The sequence below is a fragment of the Balaenoptera ricei genome, chromosome 2 (assembly GCF_028023285.1).
Source record: "Balaenoptera ricei isolate mBalRic1 chromosome 2, mBalRic1.hap2, whole genome shotgun sequence".
In the NCBI taxonomy this organism is placed as follows: domain Eukaryota; kingdom Metazoa; phylum Chordata; class Mammalia; order Artiodactyla; family Balaenopteridae; genus Balaenoptera; species Balaenoptera ricei.
Window position 1 is genome coordinate 92,878,943 of NC_082640.1, and position 17,224 is coordinate 92,896,166.

The following is a 17,224-nucleotide window of genomic DNA, read 5'->3' on the forward strand; positions in this document are numbered from 1 at the left end:
GTCCATTTCTCTGTTGATGGACATTTTCTTTGCTTGCATGTCTTGGCTATTGTAAATATTGCTGCAGTGCATGTTTTCCTGTCTGTGTCTTTCCGATTCTGGTCTTCTTAGGTTATAGGCCCTTAAGCGGATCGGCCTCATCGTATGGTAGCTCAGTTTTTAGCTTTTAAACGCAGATCCATTCAGTTCTCATGATTAGCTCTTACCAGTTTACATCCAACCAACAGCATAGTGGGTATGGATTTCTCGACAAACCCGTCCCCATTCATTGTTTGCATACTTTTTACCGATGTCATTTTGAATATTGGGTGGCGGACTCCTTTTGTAGTTTGGATTTGCATCCAACCGATAATTCCTGATGTTGAGGTTTTATCCATGTTCTTCTATTTTTGTAAACAAAAGAGTGAGTACAACTTACCTCTTCAAATTGTTTTCTTGAAAACTTTTCCGCGTTGTGAACTTTTTTGACCATTACCTACCCCAGGACATTTTTTGAGGACACGTGTCATTTACAGCCCTACAGTTACTGTGAATCTTAAGGGACCGTTAGCCCTGTGATTAAAGCTGCTGTTGTGGGAAACGGCCACATGGTGACAGCATTTCTCCATTCCAAATCTGGTTAGTAGGGCAGCAGAGCCTTCCTGAAAGTCGTGTTGCTAGGTTGTAAATTAGAATGGAATGTGCCAGGGAAAACCCCAATAAGTTTATGTCTCATTGATTGTGGTTCCTGGGTTTGATTTTTTAAATTGGGGTAATGATTAGAATAGTGTTTGTCCTAGGTGGGCACAATCAGGTTCAATTGAACATCATATATATCTATACACGTACAGATCCTCTTCCCATGTAAATTACTATTTATTTTAATAAATTTATTTTATTTTTTTATTCATTTTTGGCTGAGTTGGATCTTCGTTGCTGCATGTGGGCTGTCTCTAGTTGCGGTGAGCGGGGGCTACTCTCCGTTGCGCTGCACGGGCTTCTCACTGCAGTGGCTTCTCTTGTTGTGGAGCACGTACTCTAGGCGTGTGGGCTTTAGTAGTTTTGGTGTGTGGGCTCAGTATTCGTGGCTCGTGGGCTCTAAAGCGCAGGCTCAGTAGTTGTGGTGCACGGGCTTAGTTGCTCTGCAGCATGTGGGATCTTCCCGGACCAGGGATCGACGCCGTGTCCCCTGCATTGCCAGGCGGATTCTTAACCACGGCGCCACCCGGGAAGCCCCCGTGTAAATTTTTACGGAGCGTTCAGTAGACCTCCCTTGGTATATGGTTGGTCTTTTTGATATATGTATTTAATATGTATTTGTACACGGATGGTAACCCTAATCTTAATGTATCCATTCCTCCCACCTTTCCTTGTAGATAACCATAGTTTGTTTTCTAAGTCTGTGAGTGTCTTTCTCTGTGGAAATATGTTCATTTGTGTCAGTTGTTAGGTAACACCTAGAAGTGATATCACAGGATATTTGTCGTCTGCTTTCCGACTTACCTCATGGTCTCTGATTATCTCTAGGCTCATCTATGTTGCTGCAAAGAGCAGTGTTTCATTCTTTTCTATGCCGAATATTCCATTGTGTACATGGTCCACTTCTTCTTTGTGCATTCATCTGTTGATGGACGTTTTGGTTGCTTCCAACTCTTGGCTATGCTAAATATTGATGCAGTGCAGGATTGCCAGCCTGTGTCTTTTTGATTCTGGTCTTCTCAAGGGATAGGCCCAGCAGTGGGCCTACTAGATCATATGGTAGCTCAATTTTTACCTTTCAACGCACCTCCATTCTGTTCTCACTACTGGCTGTTACCAGTTGACATCCCACCAGCAACTAGAGGGTACACAGTTCTCTAAAACCCCTTCAGCATTTATTGTTTGTAGATATTTTACCGATGGCATTTTGAGTGTTGGGTGGCGATACCTTTTGTAGTTTGGATTTGCATGCATCTAATAGTTCCCTATATTGAGCTTTCATCCACGTCCATTTTCTTTTTTTTTTTTAAGTAAAACAGAAAAACTTACCTCTTCAAACTGTTTCCTTGAAAAATTTGCCGTCTTCTGAATTCCTGTGGCCATTACCTACACCAGGACATTTTTTGAGGGCAGGTGTCATTTACAGCCCTGTAGTAATTGTGAATATTAAGTGACCATTAGCGCTGGGTTTAAAGCTGCCTTTGCAGGAAACGACCACAAGGCGGCAGCATTTCTATATTCCCAACTCTGGTTACTAGGGCAACAGGGCCTTCCTGGACGTCCTGGTTGTAGGTTGTAAATTAGAGTGCAATGTGCCAGGACAAACCCCCCAGATGTTATGTCTACTAACTTGTTGTTGGTATTCGTAGCTTAATTTTCATTTTTATCAGAGCAAATTTGATTGCAATGTTTTGCTTGTTCCAGGTGTACAGAATCTGTTTCATTGATACATTTATCTTTTCATTTTTGGATCCTGTTCCATATAGGTTATTACAGAATGTTGTGTAGACCTCTCTTGATGTTCGGTATGTGTTTGGAGATTCTCTCTTTTAAAAGTATTAGCATATGTCTGTTAAACACAATATCCTCCGTTATACATTCCTCACACCTTTCCATCTGGTTAATCACAAGTTTGTTTCCTGAATACGTGAGTGTCCTTCTCTGTGGACATAAGTTGATTAATATCAATTTTTAGATAACACCTATACGTGATATCATAGGATATGTGTCTCTCGCTTTCTGACTTACTTCAAGTTGTGTGATTATCTCTAGCCTCATCTATGGTGCGGCAAATGGCGTTGTTTCTTTCTTTTCTGTGTCTAATATTCCATTGTGTACATGGACCTCTTTTCCGTCCATTCATCTGATGATGGACATTTTTGTTGCTTCCATGTCTTGGCTATTGTAACTACTGCTGCAATACACGATTTTCCATCCCGTGTCTTTTTGATTCTGGCCTTCACAGGTGACAGGCCCAATAGTGGGCCTTCCGGATCATATGGTAACTCCATGCTTACCTTGAAACGCACTGCCGTTCTATTCCGATTATTGGCTGTTACCAGTTTACATCCCACTTAGACCTAGAGGTTACGCTATCCTCCACAACTTCTTCAACATCTGTTGTTTGTAGACTTTTTGCTGATGGTCATTCTCACTGGTGTGAGGTGATACCTTTGGGTAGATTGGATTTGCATGCGTCTAGTAATTCCTGATGTTCAGCTTTTATCAATATCCTTTTTATTTTTTTTTAAGATTGAGTTAAACTTACAACTGCAAATTGCCTTCTTGAAAAATTTGCCACGTTTGAATTCTTTTGGCCATTGCCTACCCCAGGACATTTTTTGAGGGCGTGAGTCATTTACACCCCTGCAGTCCTTCTGAATGTTAGTGACCATTAGCAGTGGATTTAAAGCTGCTGGTTGAGGAAACGGCCTTAGGGTGGCGGCATTTCTACGTTACCAACTCTGCTTGCTAGGGAAACAGAACCTTCCTGCAAGTTGTGCTTTTAGGTTGCACATTAGAGTGGAATGTGGCAGGACAAACCCCCATAACTTTTAGCCTCCTTAATTCTTGTTTGTGTCTTTAATTTATAGTGTTTATCAGAGTCAATTTGACTTAAAACTGTCGTTTGTTCTAAGGGTATAGAATCTTGTTCATTTGCACATATACATATATCTGTTGATCTTCGTGTCCTTTTCCATGTAGGTTATTACAGAGTGATGAGTAGACCACTCTTGGTATTCCATAGGTCTTTGGTGATTCTATATTTTACATGTATTAGTATATGTTTGTTAATCCCAATATCCTAATTTATCCATTCCTCACACCTTTTCATTGGCTTAACCATAAGTTTGTTTTCTCAAGCTGAGATTCTCTTTCTCTCTGGCATTATGTTTATTTATATGAATTTTCAGATAACATAAGTGATCTCATAGGACATTTTTCTTTTCATTCTGTCTTACTTCACGTTTTGTGATTATCTCTAGGCTCATCTGTGGTGCTGCAAATGGCATTGTTTTATTTTTTTCATGGCTAATATTCCATTCTGTCCATATACCACTTCTTCTTTGTCCATTCATCTGTTTTTGGACCTTTTTTTTGCTTCCATGTCTTGGCTGTTTAAATATTGCTGCAGTGCACATTTGCCTGCCTCTGTCTTTCCGATTCTGGTGGTCGTAGGTTATAGACCCAGAAGGTGCCCTGCCGGATCATATGGTAGCTCAATTTTTACCTTTTAAAGCACCTGCGTTCTGTTTTCATTAGTGCTGTTACCGCTTTACATCCCACCAGCAGCTAGAAGGTATACAGTTCTCTAAAACCCCTTCAGCACTTATGGTTTGTAGACTTTTTGTGATTGTCACGTGATAGGTGTGAGGTGAAACCTTTTTGGAGGTTGGATTTTCATGCATCTAATAATTCCTTATACTGAGCTTTGATTATGTCCTTTTTTTCTTTTTCCTTTTCTTAAAGAGTGAGTACAACTTCCCTCTTCATATTGACTCCTTGAAAATTTTGTCATGTGTTGAATTCTCTTGGCTATTCCCTACCCCAGGGCATTTTTTGTGGGCACGTGTCATGTACAGCCCTGCATTCCTGTGAATATTAAGTGACCATAAGCACTGTGTTTAAAGCTGCTGTTGTGGGAAAGAGCCACAAGGCGGCAGCATTATTATGTCCTCAACTCTTGTTAGTAGAGCAACAGAGTCTTCCTGGACGTCGTGTTCCTCGGTTGTAAATTAGAGTGGAATGTGCTCAGACAAACCCCCAGAAGTTTATATCTCCTTACTTATGTTTGTTTTTTAAATTTAATTTATATCTCTTATCGGAGTAAAATTTTTTTATTTTCTTAAATAATTAATTTATTTATTTTTGCCTGTGCTAGGTCTGCGTTTCTGTGTGAGGGCTTTCTATAGCTGTGGCAAGCGGGGCCCACTCTTCATCGTGGTGTGCGGGCCTCTCACTACCGCGGCCTCTCTTGTTGCAGAGCACAGGCTCCAGACGCGCAGGCTCAGTACTTTGGGCTCACGGGCCTAGTTGCTCTGTGGCATGTGGAATCTTCCCATACCAGGGCTTGAACCCGTGTCCCCTGCATTGGCAGGCAGATTCTCAACCACTGCCACACCAGGGAAGCCCCTATCGGAGCAAATTTGATTAGAGTGTTGTGATTGTCTGCCTGTACAGAATCGGGTCAATTATACATACATATATCTGTTCATCTTCGGATCCTGTTACCATGTATCTTATTACAGAGTGTTGAGTAGACCTCCCTTGATATTTGGTAGGTGTTTGGTCATTATATATTTTATATGTATTGGTGATTAGATAATTCATATAGTTTATATGTTATATGTTTATATACATTTAACATACCTTAGTATATGTATGTTACCCCCATAATCCCAATTTATCCGTCTTCCCACCTTTCATTTTGGTTTACCATTCGTTTGTTTTCTAAATCTGTGAGCGTCCTTTTCTGTGGAAATATGTTCATTGGTAGCAATCTTAGGATAACATCTATAAATGATGTCATAGGATATTTGTCATTCCCTTTTGACTTACTTAACGTAATATGATTATTTCTAGGCTCATCTGTAATCCTGAAAACGGCCTTGATCATATTTTTCTGAGGCTAACGTTCCATTCGGTACTTATACCACTTCTTCTTTGTCCATTTCTCTGTTGATGGACATTTTCTTTGCTTGCATGTCTTGGCTATTGTAAATATTGCTGCAGTGCATGTTTTCCTGTCTGTGTCTTTCCGATTCTGGTCTTCTTAGGTTATAGGCCCTTAAGCGGATCGGCCTCATCGTATGGTAGCTCAGTTTTTAGCTTTTAAACGCAGATCCATTCAGTTCTCATGATTAGCTCTTACCAGTTTACATCCAACCAACAGCATAGTGGGTATGGATTTCTCGACAAACCCGTCACCATTCATTGTTTGCATACTTTTTACCGATGTCATTTTGAATATTGGGTGGCGGACTCCTTTTGTAGTTTGGATTTGCATCCAACCGATAATTCCTGATGTTGAGGTTTTATCCATGTTCTTCTATTTTTGTAAACAAAAGAGTGAGTACAACTTACCTCTTCAAATTGTTTTCTTGAAAACTTTTCCGCGTTGTGAACTTTTTTGACCATTACCTACCCCAGGACATTTTTTGAGGACACGTGTCATTTACAGCCCTACAGTTACTGTGAATCTTAAGGGACCGTTAGCCCTGTGATTAAAGCTGCTGTTGTGGGAAACGGCCACATGGTGACAGCATTTCTCCATTCCAAATCTGGTTAGTAGGGCAGCAGAGCCTTCCTGAAAGTCGTGTTGCTAGGTTGTAAATTAGAATGGAATGTGCCAGGGAAAACCCCAATAAGTTTATGTCTCATTGATTGTGGTTCCTGGGTTTGATTTTTTAAATTGGGGTAATGATTAGAATAGTGTTTGTCCTAGGTGGGCACAATCAGGTTCAATTGAACATCATATATATCTATACACGTACAGATCCTCTTCCCATGTAAATTACTATTTATTTTAATAAATTTATTTTATTTTTTTATTCATTTTTGGCTGAGTTGGATCTTCGTTGCTGCATGTGGGCTGTCTCTAGTTGCGGTGAGCGGGGGCTACTCTCCGTTGCGCTGCACGGGCTTCTCACTGCAGTGGCTTCTCTTGTTGTGGAGCACGTACTCTAGGCGTGTGGGCTTTAGTAGTTTTGGTGTGTGGGCTCAGTATTCGTGGCTCGTGGGCTCTAAAGCGCAGGCTCAGTAGTTGTGGTGCACGGGCTTAGTTGCTCTGCAGCATGTGGGATCTTCCCGGACCAGGGATCGACGCCGTGTCCCCTGCATTGCCAGGCGGATTCTTAACCACGGCGCCACCCGGGAAGCCCCCGTGTAAATTTTTACAGAGCGTTCAGTAGACCTCCCTTGGTATATGGTTGGTCTTTTTGATATATGTATTTAATATGTATTTGTACACGGATGGTAACCCTAATCTTAATGTATCCATTCCTCCCACCTTTCCTTGTAGATAACCATAGTTTGTTTTCTAAGTCTGTGAGTGTCTTTCTCTGTGGAAATATGTTCATTTGTGTCAGTTGTTAGGTAACACCTAGAAGTGATATCACAGGATATTTGTCGTCTGCTTTCCGACTTACCTCATGGTCTCTGATTATCTCTAGGCTCATCTATGTTGCTGCAAAGAGCAGTGTTTCATTCTTTTCTATGCCGAATATTCCATTGTGTACATGGTCCACTTCTTCTTTGTGCATTCATCTGTTGATGGACGTTTTGGTTGCTTCCAACTCTTGGCTATGCTAAATATTGATGCAGTGCAGGATTGCCAGCCTGTGTCTTTTTGATTCTGGTCTTCTCAAGGGATAGGCCCAGCAGTGGGCCTACTAGATCATATGGTAGCTCAATTTTTACCTTTCAACGCACCTCCATTCTGTTCTCACTACTGGCTGTTACCAGTTGACATCCCACCAGCAACTAGAGGGTACACAGTTCTCTAAAACCCCTTCAGCATTTATTGTTTGTAGATATTTTACCGATGGCATTTTGAGTGTTGGGTGGCGATACCTTTTGTAGTTTGGATTTGCATGCATCTAATAGTTCCCTATATTGAGCTTTCATCCACGTCCATTTTCTTTTTTTTTTTTTAAGTAAAACAGAAAAACTTACCTCTTCAAACTGTTTCCTTGAAAAATTTGCCGTCTTCTGAATTCCTGTGGCCATTACCTACACCAGGACATTTTTTGAGGGCAGGTGTCATTTACAGCCCTGTAGTAATTGTGAATATTAAGTGACCATTAGCGCTGGGTTTAAAGCTGCCTTTGCAGGAAACGACCACAAGGCGGCAGCATTTCTATATTCCCAACTCTGGTTACTAGGGCAACAGGGCCTTCCTGGACGTCCTGGTTGTAGGTTGTAAATTAGAGTGCAATGTGCCAGGACAAACCCCCCAGATGTTATGTCTACTAACTTGTTGTTGGTATTCGTAGCTTAATTTTCATTTTTATCAGAGCAAATTTGATTGCAATGTTTTGCTTGTTCCAGGTGTACAGAATCTGTTTCATTGATACATTTATCTTTTCATTTTTGGATCCTGTTCCATATAGGTTATTACAGAATGTTGTGTAGACCTCTCTTGATGTTCGGTATGTGTTTGGAGATTCTCTCTTTTAAAAGTATTAGCATATGTCTGTTAAACACAATATCCTCCGTTATACATTCCTCACACCTTTCCATCTGGTTAATCACAAGTTTGTTTCCTGAATACGTGAGTGTCCTTCTCTGTGGACATAAGTTGATTAATATCAATTTTTAGATAACACCTATACGTGATATCATAGGATATGTGTCTCTCGCTTTCTGACTTACTTCAAGTTGTGTGATTATCTCTAGCCTCATCTATGGTGCGGCAAATGGCGTTGTTTCTTTCTTTTCTGTGTCTAATATTCCATTGTGTACATGGACCTCTTTTCCGTCCATTCATCTGATGATGGACATTTTTGTTGCTTCCATGTCTTGGCTATTGTAACTACTGCTGCAATACACGATTTTCCATCCCGTGTCTTTTTGATTCTGGCCTTCACAGGTGACAGGCCCAATAGTGGGCCTTCCGGATCATATGGTAACTCCATGCTTACCTTGAAACGCACTGCCGTTCTATTCCGATTATTGGCTGTTACCAGTTTACATCCCACTTAGACCTAGAGGTTACGCTATCCTCCACAACTTCTTCAACATCTGTTGTTTGTAGACTTTTTGCTGATGGTCATTCTCACTGGTGTGAGGTGATACCTTTGGGTAGATTGGATTTGCATGCGTCTAGTAATTCCTGATGTTCAGCTTTTATCAATATCCTTTTTATTTTTTTTTAAGATTGAGTTAAACTTACAACTGCAAATTGCCTTCTTGAAAAATTTGCCACGTTTGAATTCTTTTGGCCATTGCCTACCCCAGGACATTTTTTGAGGGCGTGAGTCATTTACACCCCTGCAGTCCTTCTGAATGTTAGTGACCATTAGCAGTGGATTTAAAGCTGCTGGTTGAGGAAACGGCCTTAGGGTGGCGGCATTTCTACGTTACCAACTCTGCTTGCTAGGGAAACAGAACCTTCCTGCAAGTTGTGCTTTTAGGTTGCACATTAGAGTGGAATGTGGCAGGACAAACCCCCATAACTTTTAGCCTCCTTAATTCTTGTTTGTGTCTTTAATTTATAGTGTTTATCAGAGTCAATTTGACTTAAAACTGTCGTTTGTTCTAAGGGTATAGAATCTTGTTCATTTGCACATATACATATATCTGTTGATCTTCGTGTCCTTTTCCATGTAGGTTATTACAGAGTGATGAGTAGACCACTCTTGGTATTCCATAGGTCTTTGGTGATTCTATATTTTACATGTATTAGTATATGTTTGTTAATCCCAATATCCTAATTTATCCATTCCTCACACCTTTTCATTGGCTTAACCATAAGTTTGTTTTCTCAAGCTGAGATTCTCTTTCTCTCTGGCATTATGTTTATTTATATGAATTTTCAGATAACATAAGTGATCTCATAGGACATTTTTCTTTTCATTCTGTCTTACTTCACGTTTTGTGATTATCTCTAGGCTCATCTGTGGTGCTGCAAATGGCATTGTTTTATTTTTTTCATGGCTAATATTCCATTCTGTCCATATACCACTTCTTCTTTGTCCATTCATCTGTTTTTGGACCTTTTTTTTGCTTCCATGTCTTGGCTGTTTAAATATTGCTGCAGTGCACATTTGCCTGCCTCTGTCTTTCCGATTCTGGTGGTCGTAGGTTATAGACCCAGAAGGTGCCCTGCCGGATCATATGGTAGCTCAATTTTTACCTTTTAAAGCACCTGCGTTCTGTTTTCATTAGTGCTGTTACCGCTTTACATCCCACCAGCAGCTAGAAGGTATACAGTTCTCTAAAACCCCTTCAGCACTTATGGTTTGTAGACTTTTTGTGATTGTCACGTGATAGGTGTGAGGTGAAACCTTTTTGGAGGTTGGATTTTCATGCATCTAATAATTCCTTATACTGAGCTTTGATTATGTCCTTTTTTTCTTTTTCCTTTTCTTAAAGAGTGAGTACAACTTCCCTCTTCATATTGACTCCTTGAAAATTTTGTCATGTGTTGAATTCTCTTGGCTATTCCCTACCCCAGGGCATTTTTTGTGGGCACGTGTCATGTACAGCCCTGCATTCCTGTGAATATTAAGTGACCATAAGCACTGTGTTTAAAGCTGCTGTTGTGGGAAAGAGCCACAAGGCGGCAGCATTATTATGTCCTCAACTCTTGTTAGTAGAGCAACAGAGTCTTCCTGGACGTCGTGTTCCTCGGTTGTAAATTAGAGTGGAATGTGCTCAGACAAACCCCCAGAAGTTTATATCTCCTTACTTATGTTTGTTTTTTAAATTTAATTTATATCTCTTATCGGAGTAAAATTTTTTTATTTTCTTAAATAATTAATTTATTTATTTTTGCCTGTGCTAGGTCTGCGTTTCTGTGCGAGGGCTTTCTATAGCTGTGGCAAGCGGGGCCCACTCTTCATCGTGGTGTGCGGGCCTCTCACTACCGCGGCCTCTCTTGTTGCAGAGCACAGGCTCCAGACGCGCAGGCTCAGTACTTTGGGCTCACGGGCCTAGTTGCTCTGTGGCATGTGGAATCTTCCCATACCAGGGCTTGAACCCGTGTCCCCTGCATTGGCAGGCAGATTCTCAACCACTGCCACACCAGGGAAGCCCCTATCGGAGCAAATTTGATTAGAGTGTTGTGATTGTCTGCCTGTACAGAATCGGGTCAATTATACATACATATATCTGTTCATCTTCGGATCCTGTTACCATGTATCTTATTACAGAGTGTTGAGTAGACCTCCCTTGATATTTGGTAGGTGTTTGGTCATTATATATTTTATATGTATTGGTGATTAGATAATTCATATAGTTTATATGTTATATGTTTATATACATTTAACATACCTTAGTATATGTATGTTACCCCCATAATCCCAATTTATCCGTCTTCCCACCTTTCATTTTGGTTTACCATTCGTTTGTTTTCTAAATCTGTGAGCGTCCTTTTCTGTGGAAATATGTTCATTGGTAGCAATCTTAGGATAACATCTATAAATGATGTCATAGGATATTTGTCATTCCCTTTTGACTTACTTAACGTAATATGATTATTTCTAGGCGCATCTGTAATCCTGAAAACGGCATTGATCATATTTTTCTGAGGCTAACGTTCCATTCGGTACTTATACCACTTCTTCTTTGTCCATTTCTCTGTTGATGGACATTTTCTTTGCTTGCATGTCTTGGCTATTGTAAATATTGCTGCAGTGCATGTTTTCCTGTCTGTGTCTTTCCGATTCTGGTCTTCTTAGGTTATAGGCCCTTAAGCGGATCGGCCTCATCGTATGGTAGCTCAGTTTTTAGCTTTTAAACGCAGATCCATTCAGTTCTCATGATTAGCTCTTACCAGTTTACATCCAACCAACAGCATAGTGGGTATGGATTTCTCGACAAACCCGTCCCCATTCATTGTTTGCATACTTTTTACCGATGTCATTTTGAATATTGGGTGGCGGACTCCTTTTGTAGTTTGGATTTGCATCCAACCGATAATTCCTGATGTTGAGGCTTTATCCATGTTCTTCTATTTTTGTAAACAAAAGAGTGAGTACAACTTACCTCTTCAAATTGTTTTCTTGAAAACTTTTCCGCGTTGTGAACTTTTTTGACCATTACCTACCCCAGGACATTTTTTGAGGACACGTGTCATTTACAGCCCTACAGTTACTGTGAATCTTAAGGGACCGTTAGCCCTGTGATTAAAGCTGCTGTTGTGGGAAACGGCCACATGGTGACAGCATTTCTCCATTCCAAATCTGGTTAGTAGGGCAGCAGAGCCTTCCTGAAAGTCGTGTTGCTAGGTTGTAAATTAGAATGGAATGTGCCAGGGAAAACCCCAATAAGTTTATGTCTCATTGATTGTGGTTCCTGGGTTTGATTTTTTAAATTGGGGTAATGATTAGAATAGTGTTTGTCCTAGGTGGGCACAATCAGGTTCAATTGAACATCATATATATCTATACACGTACAGATCCTCTTCCCATGTAAATTACTATTTATTTTAATAAATTTATTTTATTTTTTTATTCATTTTTGGCTGAGTTGGATCTTCGTTGCTGCATGTGGGCTGTCTCTAGTTGCGGTGAGCGGGGGCTACTCTCCGTTGCGCTGCACGGGCTTCTCACTGCAGTGGCTTCTCTTGTTGTGGAGCACGTACTCTAGGCGTGTGGGCTTTAGTAGTTTTGGTGTGTGGGCTCAGTATTCGTGGCTCGTGGGCTCTAAAGCGCAGGCTCAGTAGTTGTGGTGCACGGGCTTAGTTGCTCTGCAGCATGTGGGATCTTCCCGGACCAGGGATCGACGCCGTGTCCCCTGCATTGCCAGGCGGATTCTTAACCACGGCGCCACCCGGGAAGCCCCCGTGTAAATTTTTACAGAGCGTTCAGTAGACCTCCCTTGGTATATGGTTGGTCTTTTTGATATATGTATTTAATATGTATTTGTACACGGATGGTAACCCTAATCTTAATGTATCCATTCCTCCCACCTTTCCTTGTAGATAACCATAGTTTGTTTTCTAAGTCTGTGAGTGTCTTTCTCTGTGGAAATATGTTCATTTGTGTCAGTTGTTAGGTAACACCTAGAAGTGATATCACAGGATATTTGTCGTCTGCTTTCCGACTTACCTCATGGTCTCTGATTATCTCTAGGCTCATCTATGTTGCTGCAAAGAGCAGTGTTTCATTCTTTTCTATGCCGAATATTCCATTGTGTACATGGTCCACTTCTTCTTTGTGCATTCATCTGTTGATGGACGTTTTGGTTGCTTCCAACTCTTGGCTATGCTAAATATTGATGCAGTGCAGGATTGCCAGCCTGTGTCTTTTTGATTCTGGTCTTCTCAAGGGATAGGCCCAGCAGTGGGCCTACTAGATCATATGGTAGCTCAATTTTTACCTTTCAACGCACCTCCATTCTGTTCTCACTACTGGCTGTTACCAGTTGACATCCCACCAGCAACTAGAGGGTACACAGTTCTCTAAAACCCCTTCAGCATTTATTGTTTGTAGATATTTTACCGATGGCATTTTGAGTGTTGGGTGGCGATACCTTTTGTAGTTTGGATTTGCATGCATCTAATAGTTCCCTATATTGAGCTTTCATCCACGTCCATTTTCTTTTTTTTTTTTTAAGTAAAACAGAAAAACTTACCTCTTCAAACTGTTTCCTTGAAAAATTTGCCGTCTTCTGAATTCCTGTGGCCATTACCTACACCAGGACATTTTTTGAGGGCAGGTGTCATTTACAGCCCTGTAGTAATTGTGAATATTAAGTGACCATTAGCGCTGGGTTTAAAGCTGCCTTTGCAGGAAACGACCACAAGGCGGCAGCATTTCTATATTCCCAACTCTGGTTACTAGGGCAACAGGGCCTTCCTGGACGTCCTGGTTGTAGGTTGTAAATTAGAGTGCAATGTGCCAGGACAAACCCCCCAGATGTTATGTCTACTAACTTGTTGTTGGTATTCGTAGCTTAATTTTCATTTTTATCAGAGCAAATTTGATTGCAATGTTTTGCTTGTTCCAGGTGTACAGAATCTGTTTCATTGATACATTTATCTTTTCATTTTTGGATCCTGTTCCATATAGGTTATTACAGAATGTTGTGTAGACCTCTCTTGATGTTCGGTATGTGTTTGGAGATTCTCTCTTTTAAAAGTATTAGCATATGTCTGTTAAACACAATATCCTCCGTTATACATTCCTCACACCTTTCCATCTGGTTAATCACAAGTTTGTTTCCTGAATACGTGAGTGTCCTTCTCTGTGGACATAAGTTGATTAATATCAATTTTTAGATAACACCTATACGTGATATCATAGGATATGTGTCTCTCGCTTTCTGACTTACTTCAAGTTGTGTGATTATCTCTAGCCTCATCTATGGTGCGGCAAATGGCGTTGTTTCTTTCTTTTCTGTGTCTAATATTCCATTGTGTACATGGACCTCTTTTCCGTCCATTCATCTGATGATGGACATTTTTGTTGCTTCCATGTCTTGGCTATTGTAACTACTGCTGCAATACACGATTTTCCATCCCGTGTCTTTTTGATTCTGGCCTTCACAGGTGACAGGCCCAATAGTGGGCCTTCCGGATCATATGGTAACTCCATGCTTACCTTGAAACGCACTGCCGTTCTATTCCGATTATTGGCTGTTACCAGTTTACATCCCACTTAGACCTAGAGGTTACGCTATCCTCCACAACTTCTTCAACATCTGTTGTTTGTAGACTTTTTGCTGATGGTCATTCTCACTGGTGTGAGGTGATACCTTTGGGTAGATTGGATTTGCATGCGTCTAGTAATTCCTGATGTTCAGCTTTTATCAATATCCTTTTTATTTTTTTTTAAGATTGAGTTAAACTTACAACTGCAAATTGCCTTCTTGAAAAATTTGCCACGTTTGAATTCTTTTGGCCATTGCCTACCCCAGGACATTTTTTGAGGGCGTGAGTCATTTACACCCCTGCAGTCCTTCTGAATGTTAGTGACCATTAGCAGTGGATTTAAAGCTGCTGGTTGAGGAAACGGCCTTAGGGTGGCGGCATTTCTACGTTACCAACTCTGCTTGCTAGGGAAACAGAACCTTCCTGCAAGTTGTGCTTTTAGGTTGCACATTAGAGTGGAATGTGGCAGGACAAACCCCCATAACTTTTAGCCTCCTTAATTCTTGTTTGTGTCTTTAATTTATAGTGTTTATCAGAGTCAATTTGACTTAAAACTGTCGTTTGTTCTAAGGGTATAGAATCTTGTTCATTTGCACATATACATATATCTGTTGATCTTCGTGTCCTTTTCCATGTAGGTTATTACAGAGTGATGAGTAGACCACTCTTGGTATTCCATAGGTCTTTGGTGATTCTATATTTTACATGTATTAGTATATGTTTGTTAATCCCAATATCCTAATTTATCCATTCCTCACACCTTTTCATTGGCTTAACCATAAGTTTGTTTTCTCAAGCTGAGATTCTCTTTCTCTCTGGCATTATGTTTATTTATATGAATTTTCAGATAACATAAGTGATCTCATAGGACATTTTTCTTTTCATTCTGTCTTACTTCACGTTTTGTGATTATCTCTAGGCTCATCTGTGGTGCTGCAAATGGCATTGTTTTATTTTTTTCATGGCTAATATTCCATTCTGTCCATATACCACTTCTTCTTTGTCCATTCATCTGTTTTTGGACCTTTTTTTTGCTTCCATGTCTTGGCTGTTTAAATATTGCTGCAGTGCACATTTGCCTGCCTCTGTCTTTCCGATTCTGGTGGTCGTAGGTTATAGACCCAGAAGGTGCCCTGCCGGATCATATGGTAGCTCAATTTTTACCTTTTAAAGCACCTGCGTTCTGTTTTCATTAGTGCTGTTACCGCTTTACATCCCACCAGCAGCTAGAAGGTATACAGTTCTCTAAAACCCCTTCAGCACTTATGGTTTGTAGACTTTTTGTGATTGTCACGTGATAGGTGTGAGGTGAAACCTTTTTGGAGGTTGGATTTTCATGCATCTAATAATTCCTTATACTGAGCTTTGATTATGTCCTTTTTTTCTTTTTCCTTTTCTTAAAGAGTGAGTACAACTTCCCTCTTCATATTGACTCCTTGAAAATTTTGTCATGTGTTGAATTCTCTTGGCTATTCCCTACCCCAGGGCATTTTTTGTGGGCACGTGTCATGTACAGCCCTGCATTCCTGTGAATATTAAGTGACCATAAGCACTGTGTTTAAAGCTGCTGTTGTGGGAAAGAGCCACAAGGCGGCAGCATTATTATGTCCTCAACTCTTGTTAGTAGAGCAACAGAGTCTTCCTGGACGTCGTGTTCCTCGGTTGTAAATTAGAGTGGAATGTGCTCAGACAAACCCCCAGAAGTTTATATCTCCTTACTTATGTTTGTTTTTTAAATTTAATTTATATCTCTTATCGGAGTAAAATTTTTTTATTTTCTTAAATAATTAATTTATTTATTTTTGCCTGTGCTAGGTCTGCGTTTCTGTGCGAGGGCTTTCTATAGCTGTGGCAAGCGGGGCCCACTCTTCATCGTGGTGTGCGGGCCTCTCACTACCGCGGCCTCTCTTGTTGCAGAGCACAGGCTCCAGACGCGCAGGCTCAGTACTTTGGGCTCACGGGCCTAGTTGCTCTGTGGCATGTGGAATCTTCCCATACCAGGGCTTGAACCCGTGTCCCCTGCATTGGCAGGCAGATTCTCAACCACTGCCACACCAGGGAAGCCCCTATCGGAGCAAATTTGATTAGAGTGTTGTGATTGTCTGCCTGTACAGAATCGGGTCAATTATACATACATATATCTGTTCATCTTCGGATCCTGTTACCATGTATCTTATTACAGAGTGTTGAGTAGACCTCCCTTGATATTTGGTAGGTGTTTGGTCATTATATATTTTATATGTATTGGTGATTAGATAATTCATATAGTTTATATGTTATATGTTTATATACATTTAACATACCTTAGTATATGTATGTTACCCCCATAATCCCAATTTATCCGTCTTCCCACCTTTCATTTTGGTTTACCATTCGTTTGTTTTCTAAATCTGTGAGCGTCCTTTTCTGTGGAAATATGTTCATTGGTAGCAATCTTAGGATAACATCTATAAATGATGTCATAGGATATTTGTCATTCCCTTTTGACTTACTTAACGTAATATGATTATTTCTAGGCGCATCTGTAATCCTGAAAACGGCATTGATCATATTTTTCTGAGGCTAACGTTCCATTCGGTACTTATACCACTTCTTCTTTGTCCATTTCTCTGTTGATGGACATTTTCTTTGCTTGCATGTCTTGGCTATTGTAAATATTGCTGCAGTGCATGTTTTCCTGTCTGTGTCTTTCCGATTCTGGTCTTCTTAGGTTATAGGCCCTTAAGCGGATCGGCCTCATCGTATGGTAGCTCAGTTTTTAGCTTTTAAACGCAGATCCATTCAGTTCTCATGATTAGCTCTTACCAGTTTACATCCAACCAACAGCATAGTGGGTATGGATTTCTCGACAAACCCGTCCCCATTCATTGTTTGCATACTTTTTACCGATGTCATTTTGAATATTGGGTGGCGGACTCCTTTTGTAGTTTGGATTTGCATCCAACCGAT